Source organism: Sus scrofa, chromosome 1 (genome assembly GCF_000003025.6).
Source record: "Sus scrofa isolate TJ Tabasco breed Duroc chromosome 1, Sscrofa11.1, whole genome shotgun sequence".
In the NCBI taxonomy this organism is placed as follows: domain Eukaryota; kingdom Metazoa; phylum Chordata; class Mammalia; order Artiodactyla; family Suidae; genus Sus; species Sus scrofa.
Window position 1 is genome coordinate 75,129,577 of NC_010443.5, and position 12,339 is coordinate 75,141,915.

Consider the following 12,339-nt stretch of genomic DNA (forward strand, 5'->3'; position numbering starts at 1 on the left):
TCCTCCATCGATGGACATTTAGGTTGTTTCCATGTCTTGGCTATTGAAAATAGGCTGCAATGAACATCGGAGAACATGTGTCTTTGCGAGTCATGGTTTTCTCTGGATAGATGCCCAGGAGTGGGATTTCTGGATCAAATGGTAGTTCTATTTTGCGTTTTCTGAGGAATCTCCATACTGCTTTCCACAATGGTTGCACCAATTTACATTCCCACCAACCCTGTACTAGGGTTCCTTTTTCTCCACACCCTCTCCAGCACTTATTGTTTCTAGACTTTTGGATGATGGCCATTCTGATCGGTGTAAGGTGGCACCTCATCGTGGGTTTGATTTGCATTTCTCTAGTAATTAGTTATAGTGAACATCTTTTTATGTTTTTTTTGGCCATCTGTATGTCTTCTTTGGAGAACTGTCTGTTTAGATCTTCTGCCCGTTTTTTGATGGGGTTTGTTTTTTTGGTATGGAGCTGTAGGAGGAGTTTATAAATTTTGGAGATTAATCCCTTGACAGTCACTTCATTTGCAAATATTTTCTCCCAATCTGCGGGTTGTCTTTTTGTTTTGGTTAGGGTTTCCTTTGCTGTGCAGAAACCTTTAAGTTTAATTAGGTCCTATTTGTTTATTTTTGTTTTTATTGTCAATACTCTAAGAGGTGGATCTGCAAAGATGTTGCTGTGGTTTATGTCAGAGAGTGTTTGGCCTATGTTTTCCTCTAAGAGTTTGATAGTGTCTGGTCTTATATCTAGGTCTTTAATCCATGTTGAGTTTATTTTTGTGTATGGTGTTAGGGAGTATTCTAATTTCATTCTCTTCCATGTGGCTGTCCAGTTTTCCCAGCACCACTTATTGAACGGGCTGTCTTTTCTCCACTATATATTCTTGCCTCCTTTGTCATAGATGAGTTGGCTGTAGGTGCCTGGGTTGAATTCTGGGCTTTCTATCCTGTTCCACTGATCTATATTTCTGTCTTTGTGCCAGTACCATGTGGTTTTGATGATTGCTTCTTTGTAGTATAGTCTGAAGTCTGGGAGCCTGATTCCTCCAGCTCCATTTTTCTTTTTCAGGATGTCTTTGGCTAGTCTGGGTCTTTTGTGCTTCCAAACAAACTCTAAAATATTTTGTTTGGGTCCTGTGAAAAATGTCCTTGGTAATTTGATAGGGATTGTATTGAATCTGTAGATTGCCTTAGGTAGTAGTATAGTCATTTTGACAATATTGCTCTTCCAGTCCAAGAGCATGGTATGTCTTTCCATCTGTTTGTATCATCTTTGACTTCTTTCATCAGTGTCTCATAGTTTTCACAGTATAGGTCTTTTGTCTCTTTAGGTAGGTTTACTCCTATGTATTTTATTCTTTTTGATATGCTGCTAAATGGGATTGCTCCCCTAATTTCTCTTTCTGATCTTTCATTGTTAGTGTATAGAAATGCCATCATTTCTGTGTATTCATTTTGTATCCTGTGACTTTACCACATTCATTGATGAGCTCTAGTAGTTTTCTGGTAGAGTCTTTAGGATTCTCTAGGTATGGTATCATATTACTTGCAAATAGTGATAGTTTTACTTCTTCCTTTCCAATTTGGATTCTTCTTTTCTATTTCTTTTACTTCTCTGATTGCTGTGGCTAGGACTTCCAAAACTATGTTAAAGAGTAGTGGTGAGAGCAGACATCCTTGTCTTGTTCCTGATCTCAGCAGGAATTCTTTCAGCTTTTCACCATTGAGAATGATGTTCCTGTGGGTTTGTCATATATGGCCTTTATTATGTTGAGGTAGGTTCCCTCTATGCCCATTTTCTGAAGGGTTATTATCAGAAATGGGTGTTGGATTTTGTCAAAGGCTTTTTCCACATCTATTGAGAGGATCATATGGTTTTTATTCTTGGGTTTGTTAATGTGGTGTATCACACTGATTGATTTACAGATATTGAAGAATCCTTGTATCCCCAAGATAAATCCAACTTGATCACAATGTACAATCCTTTTAAAGTATTGTTGGATTTGGTTTGCTAGTATTTTGTTGAGGATTTTTGCAACATTGTTGATCAGTGAAATTGGCCTGTAGTTTTCTTTTTTTGGCCTGTGGTATCTTTGTCTGGTTTTGGTATGAGGGTGATGGTGACCTCATAGAATGAGTTTGGCAGTGTCCCTTCCTTGAAAATTTTTTGGAATAGTTTCAGATGGACAGGGGTATATCTTCTCTAAATGTTTAATAGAATTCACCTGTGAAGCCATGTGGTCTTGGAGTTTTGTTTGTTGGAATTTTTTTTTGTGTGTCTTTTTGCCATTTCTTGGGCTGTTCCCACGGCCTATGGAGGTTCCCAGGCTAGGGGTTGAATTGGAGTTTTAGCCACTGGCCTATGCCAGAGCCACAGCAATGTGGGGTCCAAGCTGTGTCTGCAACCTATACCACAGCTCACAGCAACACTGGATCCCCAACCCACTGAGCAAGGCCAGGGCTTGAACCTGCAACCTCATGGTTCCTAGTAGGATTTGTTAACCACTGAGCCATGACGAGAACTCGTGTTGGAATTTTTTTAATCACAGTTTCAATTTCAGTACTTGTGATTAGTCCGTTCATCTTTCCTATTTCATCTTGGTTTACTCTTGGAAGATTGTACTTTTCTTTTCTTTCTTTCTTTTTTTTTTTTTTTTTTTTTTTTTTTGTCTTTTTGCCGCCCCAGTGGCAAATGGAGGTTCCCAGGCTAGGGGTCGAATCGGAGCTATAGCTGCCGGCCTACACCACAGCCACAGCAACGTGGCATCTGAGCCGAGTCTGTGACCTATACCACAGCTCACAGCAACGCCGGATCCTCAACCTACTGAGCAAGGCCAGGGATCGAACCCACAACTCCATGGTTCCTAGTCATATTTGTCAACCATGGCGCCACGATGGGAACTCCAGAAGATTGTACTTTTCTAAGAATGTGTCCATTTCTTCTGGGTTTTCCATTTTACTGGCATATAGTTGCATATAGTAGTCTCTTATGATCCTTTGTATTTCTGTGGTGTCTTTTGTTACTTCTCCTTTTTCATTTCTAATTTTATTGATTTGAGTCCTCTTTTTTTTCTTGATAAGTCTGGCTAAGGGTTTATCAATTTTGTTGGTCTTTTCAAAGAACCAGCTTTTACTTTCATTGATCTTTTCTATGGTTTTCTTTGTTTCTATTTCATTGATTTCTGCTCTGATCTTTATGACTTCTTTCTTTGTACTAACTTAAGGTCTTGTCTGTTCTTCTCTCTCTAGCTGCTTTAGATGTAAAGTTAGCTTGTTTATTTGAACTTTTTTTGTTGTCTGAGGTAGGCTTGTATTGCTATAAACTTTCCTCTTAGAATGGCTTTTGCTGCATCCCATAGGTTTTGGAGTATCATACCTTCGTTGTCATTTGCTTCTAGGTATTTTTTAATTTCCTCTTTGATTTCTTCAGTGATCCATTGGTTGTTTAGTAGCATGTTGTTGAGTCTCCACGTTTGTATTTTTTTGCAGTTTTTTTCTTGTTGATTTCCAGTCATATAGCATTGTGGTTGGAAAAGATGCTTGATATGATTTCAATTTTCTTAAAGTTACCAAGGTTTGATTTGCAGCCCAGGATGTGATCAGTCTTAGAGAATGTTCCATGTTGCTTTTGTTGGAATGTCCTCTAAATATCTATTAAGTCCATCTGGTCTAATGCTTCATTCGGGGTCTGTGTTTCCTTATTGATTTTCTATCTGGATGATCTGTCGATTTCTCCTTTTAAGGTTAGCAGTTGCCTTATATATTGTGGGGATCCTATGTTGGGTGCATAGATATTGAAAATTGTTATATCTTCTTCTTGGACTGATCCTTTGATCATTATGTGGTGCCCTTCCTTGTTTCTTAAAATACTCTTCATTTTAAGTCTATTTTGTCTAATAGGAGTATCGCTACTCCAGCTTCCTTTTGATTCCTGTTTGTAAGGAATATTTTCTTCCATCCTTCACTTTCAATTTGTATGTGTCCCTAGAACTGAAGTGGGTCTTTTGAAGACAGCATATATATGGGTCTTGTTTTTGTATCCATTCAGCCTGTCTATGTCTTTTAGTTGGGGCATTTAGTCCATTAACATTTAAGGTAATTATTGATATGTATGTTCTTATTGCCATTTTATTAATTGCTTTGGATTTGTTTTTGTTGCTCTTTTTTCTTCCCTTCTTCTCTTGTTCTCTCCTCTTGTGGTTTGATTACTTGATGACTATCTTTAGTGCTGTATTTCAGTTGGTTTTTTTGTTTGTGTATCAATTGTTGATTTTTGGCTTGCGGTTGCCCCAACGTTTTGATATAAGAGTCTATATATATATAAGAGATTGTTTTAAGTTGTTGGTCTCTTAATTGCAAGTGCATCTCCAGTGTCCTGCATTTGTACCCTCTTCTTCTCACGATTTCTGTTTTGGTAGCATAATTCCACATGGATGATTTTTTAACTTTACTGTATATATGCCTTTACTGGTGGGCCTTGTCATTTGCGGTATTTTTGTTTCTGGTTGAAGCCTTTTCTTTTCTGCCTAGAGAATTTCCTTTAGTATTTATTGTAAAGCTGGCTTAGTGTTGCTGAATTCTCTTAGCTTTTGCTTATCTGTAAAGCTTTTGATTTCTCCTTCAAATTTCAATGAGAGCCTTGTTGGATAACGTAATCTTAGCTGGAAGTTTTTTCCTTTCATCACATTAAGTATATCATGCCACTCCCTTCTGGCCTGCAGCTTTTCTACTGAAAAATCTGCTGATAACCTTATCAGGGTTCCCCATGTACGTTATTTGTTTCCTTTCCCTAGCTTTCAATATTTTTTCTTTTGTCTTTAATTTTGGTCAGTTTGATTAATATGTGTCTTGGGACATTCCTCCTTGGGTTTATTTTATATGGTACTCATTGCACTTCCTGGATTTGAGTGGGTGGTTCCTTTCCCATGTTAGGGAAGTTTTCGGCTATTATCTCTTCAAATATTTTTTTCTGTCTCTTTCTCTCTCTCTTCTTCTGACACCCTGTAATACAGATGTTTGTGTATTTAACATTGTCCCAGAGTTCTCTGAGACTCTCTTCACTTCCTTTCAATCTTTTTTCTTTTTTGTTCTGCATCAGTGATTTCCACTAGTCTGTCCTCCACCTCGCTTGTTCATTCTTCTGCCTCCTGTATTCTGCTATTGCCTGCTTCTAATGAATTTTTATTTCTGTTATTGTATTTTGCATCTCTTCTTAAGTTTTATATCTTGTATTTCTTTGCTCAGTGTTTCCTGTAAGTTCTCAATCTTTGCCTCCAGTTTATTTGCAATGTCTTGCATTATCTTTGGCATCAACAGTTAGTTTTTTTCCTGGAGGCTGAGAATCTCCTGATCACTTAGCTGTTTTTCTGGGTTTTTTTCTTTCTCCCTTATCTGAGTTATAGTTCTCTGTCTTTTCATTGTTAGAGGTTTATGGTGTGGTTTCCTTTTTGCAGACAATAGAGTTGTAGCCTCTCTTACTTCTGGTGTCTGCCCCCCTTGAGGCTGAAGCTGGTACGGGGGCTTGCTGTAGGCTTCCTGATAGGAGGGGCTGATGCCTGCCCACTGGTAGGTGAGGCTGATTCCTATCCCTCTGGTGGGTGGGGCTTTGTCTCTGGGTGAGATTAGAGGTGGCTTTGTGCATAGGCGGTCCTCAGGCAGCTTGTTTACTATTAGTTGGGCTGTGACCCCACCTGGATTATTGTTTGGCCTGGGGTTTCTCAGTGATGATGGGTGGGGCCAGATTTTCCCAAAATGGCCACCTCCAGAGAAACACACACTGATGAATATTCCCAAGGGCTTTGACTCCAATGCCCTTCCCCTACAACAAACCACATTCACCCTTGTTTTCCCAGGAGATCCTCCAAGAACTGCTAGTCAGGTCCAACCCAGATTCCCATGGTGCCTTTGCTTTGCCCTGGGGCCCAGTGCACGTGAAATTCTGTGTGCACCTTTCAAGAATGGGGTCTCCATTTCCCCCAGTCCCATGGAGCTCCTGTGCGCAAGTTCCACTGGCCTTCAATGTCAGATGCTCTGGGTGCTCTTTCTCCCAATACCAGATCCCCAGGTGTGTGGAACTAATGTGGGGCTCAGAACTCTCACTCCCATAGGTGAGTGTCTGTGATACAGTTACTTTCTAGTTTGTGGGGCCTTCTACCCAGAGGTATGTGGTTGATTATATCACATAATTGCCCCCCTACCTCTTGATGTGGCCTCCTCTTTGTCTTCTGGAGTAGGATATCTTTTGGAAAGTTCCCAGTCCATTTGGTTGAAGATTGCTCAGCATTTAGTTTTAATTTTGTTGTTTTTATGAGAGGTTGAGCTCCAGTCCTTCTATTCCACCATCTTAATCTCTACTATGTCAGAATATTTTGTTCAAAAAGAACAAAGAGGATAAAATAACCTAAAAGTTCCTCATAATAAACTTCATTATGATTCAAAATTAAGTACACTTCCAATATTTTCTGGTAGCTAGCCACCAGTAAGAGCTTTATTTCCATAACAATTAGAGGAATCACTACTTTTAAAAGAAACTTTTAAAGTTATTTAACTATGTATAGTGATGGATGTTAACTAGAAATAATGTAGCAATCATTTTGCAGTATATGCAAATTCTGAATCATTATGTTGCATCCCTGAAACAAATATATGTCAAATATACCTTTTTTTTTTTTTTTTTTCTTTTTAATTTTTAGGGCTCCACTCATTCACAGTTTTGTTTTGGTCTTTTCTAGGGCCACACCCACAGAGGCATATGGAAATTCCCAGCCTAGGGGTTAAATTGGAGCTGCAGCTGCTGGCCTATGCGGCAGCCACAGGAACACCAGATCCAAACTGCATCTGAGACCTACACTACACCTTGTCAGATCTTTTACCCACTGAGTGAGGCCAGGGATTGAACCTGCATTCTCAAAGACACAAATCGGGTTCTTAACCCACTGAATTACAACAGGAATTCCTATGCATGCTTTTATTAATTAAATCTCCTCCTAGAAAGCTAATCATTAATTTTAAGAATGGGCAATACAGGTAAATTAATAGTAGTAGTTATAGTCTTCAAATGCCCTGGTAGTGTCAGACAATGGACAGTAAGCCAGTCCACTCCATTTCCCACCTGCTTCTCCCCGGGATGTCTCTACAACAGAGGCTATAAGAGCTAAACACTTGATTTCCAAGCTTTCCTTGAGAGATCAAGTTACACAGTTCTTGCCAGTGAGAAACAAACAGACGTCTGTTAGCACTGCCTCCTTCCTTTCCTTATTGACAAGAACATATTTGTTATATGTACTAAGCAGCCTCCAAGATGGTCCCAGTGACATGTTTCCTGTTATTCACACCTCTCTGTAGTTCCTGCTCATACTGTACTGTTTCGGGGTGCGTGACCAATAGAATATGGCAGAAGTGATATCTCCAAGACTAGGTTATAAAAGACTACTCCCCTTCCTTCTCAGACAATTTTCCCTGGGTAAAGCCCACTGCTATGTCATCAGCAGCCCTATGGAGAGGTCAATGTGGCAAGGAACTAGAGCTTCCTGCCAACAGTCACTTAAGTTAGCTTCAAAGCAGATCTCCAGCCAGCCAAGCCTTTATTGGACCAAGGTCCCGCAGGTGTTATCTTGACTGCAGCCTCATGAAAGACCCTGAGTCACAACCTCCCAGATAGAGCCAGAACCTCCCAGCTAAACCACTCTCAATTCTCAACCCTCAGAAACTGTGAAATAATAAATGTTTATTGTTTTAAGATATGTTTTAGGATAATTTGTTATGCAACAATGGATAGCAAACAGAGTGATGCCTGAAAGCATAATAGCCATTTGGTGACCTTGAAGATGAGAACCACATTCTAATGATGGAGGTTCATTATTAATAAGCTGAACATCAGTATCAGCTCTGGACTACCTCAATTGAGATTTCTTATGGAGGAAGACCTCTATCTCTTTAAGCCACATGGTAAAGTTTTCTATTATCTGCAGCCAAACACATTCCTAAATAACACACTCAACAATTTCCCAAACCCAATTGCAGTTTTCAAAGACAGGTTCCTTTTATTCAAAGTTCTGCCTCTGCTCAGAAGTTCATACTTTTCTTATCTTCTGAAACCCAGCTGTTCATTCTCTGATCCAGAAAAAAATACCCAGACTATCCCACAGGTAATCCTAGTATCCAAAGGCAATGGTTAGAACTATCCCCTGCATTCAGGAAGTAATTACAATTCTTGAAGTAGCATGCCTACTAATCTTAAAATACATCTCCCTTTGATGTATCCTTTTAAAAACATCCATTAAGCTACATCTCAAAACACAGAGAATTCAGGAATGGATTCTAAACTGATGGATTATACAATCTATGGGAAACTGAGTTTCTCTTGGGATGCTCGGCTTTATCATATAGATATGTTTCAGCCGAAGAGCAGGGACTTGCCATCTCTACTCTGAATGAAGTACAGAAGAAGTGAGGCTTACACTCAAAAAAATCTCCTCTCCTAAAACCTCCATATCCCGCCTCCTAAGTGTGGTTTCTCTCTAGATGCCAAAAGATGCCAAAACTACAACATATAACAGAAGGAGAGTTTCATTTGGCACAGAAGTAAAAGTAATTTAGATCCAGTGACCTTGCTTTGTTTTTTCTTTTCAAGTGTACAATTGCTTAGAGATAGAGGCAACACAGCCCCAGAAGAGGAAGAAAACTACAGGAAATCCTGATCCACACTTGTCCAAAATCATCAAACAATCTAGGCAACTGGTATTCACTCATATGATAGCTTTTACATTGTCAGCAATTCTTGGCAAATATAAGAATAGAAAATAACTTCAGCAACTCTGACCTCTAAAAGGCTTAGCATTCTCATGGGTCTCTTATCCTTAAAAAAGGTGAGGCAGTAGAAGGACCTAAGAAGGGGAATTTAGCTAGAAAATAAAACTTCAGCTCTAACAGATAACATGATCCAAGATACCAGGCATATTATACTTGAGGAAACACCAAATTTAATATAGTTTTTCAAAATTCATGAAACTTCATATATATGAATTTGTAGATAATAAATTAACATTAAACCAATTCAAGGAAGCCATTTCTTAAAATTTAATTTTAAGAAAACTTCATTTTAACTTTGATATGTAAAAAATAAAAAAAAAAATCTAGGATCTTGGAAGCCAGCTAAAGTATACTCCTAGATTCTAATTGTAGATTAGTCAAATAGAGCAGGTGTGAAATGGTGTTTTATAGACATGTGATAGTAGCTATTCTAGCGGTCAGAAGATTTGCCCCTAACATACATTCAATTACATATGTTCAGAATTCACATGGCATGAATTGAATCCTTGATTCTAAAACATGGTCACTTCCACAACAGCTACATGTAAAAAAGTAGAACAGGCAGGCAAAATCTGAGGAACTATTTCCCAGTCCACACAGACCTAGACAGCACTCCTTACATTACATTTAGAGAAGCTCCCATATTTATACATATTTTTGCTCTTGATCTGTGGAATTTAGAATTCAGTTCTAATTTTTTTCTCCTCTATGTTGTCCCCACCGAATCTGTCGATAATTGATAATATTATCCTAAAAAGTTACAACAATTTTTCCTAAGACTTTCCTTCAATTTGAGTATTTCTTCCATTCACAGGAAGGCAGACCTAGACCATAACAATGGAAGTGAACTCCACCAGGGGCAAGACAACCTGAGCAAGCTTGGGGATCTCCCCTTTACTACACCATGGTACTCTCTGACCTACTCTGGGTTTCTACAAAGTACCCCTTTGGTTCTGAGCCTAAAATCACCAAAGCTAAGCTTCTGTTAAGCATTGTGTATTAATAAATAATAACAAAGACACACATACACATTTATATTAAGGAGTAAACATCACCTAATCTATGAAAAAAGTCACACCACCAAATAAAACATTAACAAAGGATCATTTTTTGAGTTTTTTTTTTTCTTCCTGGAATAAATTCTAAAACACTTAAAAGGAGACTTTTAAGGGAAGTACCTTAAGAACTGCTGTAATAGCATTTTCATACTAATGCTTCATGTGTGCCCTTAAAAACATTTTTTTAATTAAAGTATAGTTGTTTTCCAATGTTGAACCATGTATGTATTCTTGATCCCCAGACCACATCTATGCTGAGACTCTTTCAACAAAAGAGCCTGTTTATAAAACTTAACGATTTCTAACTGGAGTAAGAGAGGTCTGACCTGCCAAGTCTTTTTGCCTGTGGGAGAAGATGAATTCATTCTGCTTCTTCCAAAGATGAGTTCAGTACTGTGGAGTTTTATAAAGATCATTTTTTAAAATGATTTTTATTTTTTCCATCATAGCTGGTTTACAGTGTTCTGTCAATTTTCTACTGTACAGCAAGGTGATCCAGTCACACATGCATATATAGATTATTTTTCACACATTATCACACTCCATCATAAGCGACTAGATCCATCATAAGTGGCTAGAAAGTTTTATAAAGATCTTAGGAAAGTGTCATATGAAAATAAAGAGCAACAACAGGGAACTAATCTCTTTTCGAGGGGAAAATCCCTGAAAGGCAAAGACAATTCCCTCCTTCATTTACCTTTTTAGGTCAGAAAAAGTAGGTCATTAATGACTATAATTAGTACAGTACCTGTCGGATGCTCCAGTCTACTTTAACTATATAGAATAAATTAATCATTTATGATTAAATGAGATCAGTACTGGCTGTATCTTAGAGCCACTTAATAAGCCTCAGAAAATTTGTTACTGGAAGGTCGCAGTTTTTCCCTCAAGAGTCCAAAAGAATCAGAAAAAATTGTTTTTCCTTCCTTCTTCATTAAATTTATGGCAGGTACTTTTCAATGTCTCAAGCGGTAATGCATACACTATTCTAACTTCCCCTCCCAATCTTTCCATTAGGATAGGCTGAACTCAAATCAAATAAATTAAAATGATTAATTCAATAAATGTACATGAGCCTTGATATAATTTGTAATTAAAACTGCCTCAATAACAAGAGAAAGTTAATATTTTCTTTAAAAATACATTCAACTCTTTGAAATATCTTACGCATATTATTTGCAATTCAGATGTATGTCTGATTTTAAAATGTGTATAACATAAATTAAAGCAACGATAAGTTTCTTCTAACTTAAAGTTCCCTTAGGATAAAAGAACACAGCTAACTAACACAGAGACTTGTGAAAAATTTTAGAACTTTTTATTTACAAATAACATAAAAATGAAAAATTCTAAATATTGAACACTTATTTATAAATATAAATGTATTAATTATTTTAAACAAAAATTAAATGGATATATCAGAATTGAGTATCACTTAAATATTTTAGGTTATGCAGTAAGCTTGACTTTATCTTCCTCTTTTAAATTAATTAAGCTAACGAATATTTACTTAGCTATTATTATGTGCCCACCGAGTGATGGAGAAATAAATGATGAGAAAACCTGGCAAGGCCTCTACCTACATGAAGTCTCACTCCAGTGGTAGACAGACATTAACCCAAGAATTATCTAAATGAAATGAAGTATGTGCCCTGAAGAATGATGAAAGAGAATGGATTTAGTCAGGAAAGTCTGAGAAGGCTTATTAGCCAAGGAATCTCCAACTGATGAGATCTGAAAGATGAGTAGGAGGAGATCTATTAAAGAGAGGAGAAGCTCTATTAAGGAAAGGGGGAAAGCACATAGAAAGCTTTCTACTAAGAGTAAACAGAGCACAGTGTGCCTGAAAAATGAACTGCAGATAGTCTGTGAGCCTGGGCCATGCAGAGCAAGGAAGAGCACACTGCAAGCCAAGGCTGCAGAGGCCAGCAGCAGCCAGGTCACGGACAGCCTTATAGGGAGGGTGACTTTTCATCCTGGTTTACTCCTATGACTTCTCAGAATCCATCTTCTCATCATGTCCCAGCTGCAATGATAAATTATGTGAGGCCATGTACAGAATTTTGCCCTTGACCAAAACACTATCGGAAATCATAAGAATTTTAAAGGTGTGTGTGTGTGTGTGTGTGTGTGTGTGTGTGTGTGTGTGTTGTGTGTGAGATAGAGAGAGAGAGAGATGATAGACAGCATGCATGAGGGAGGGAGGGGGAGACAGACATAGAAAAATAGCAATATTATAACATGAATTTAGCCATGAAATTAAAAATACAATTGCTAGAGATGCCTTCACCTGCAAAGTCTGAAATGTACTTCACAGTTGGTCTCAGGGAGAACAAGACATCTGAAATTGTACCAAATCAATGAGCAATAAAACCTTTCCACAGAAAGAAACAGCCCTTGGGTACTTGGTCCCAGCCCTGTTTGAATCCCAGTTCCCAGCTGCCCTACAGAGGTTGAGGGGGCTTCTAGAACATGC

The 12,339-nt window shown here is 38.1% G+C and overlaps 1 protein-coding gene across 2 annotated transcripts in view; it reads right to left on the reverse strand.

The window, feature by feature from the left end:
• SESN1 (sestrin 1) overlaps nt 1-12,339 on the reverse strand; it is a 113,644-nt gene that overhangs the window by 72,846 nt on the left and 28,459 nt on the right. The window lies entirely within an intron of this gene.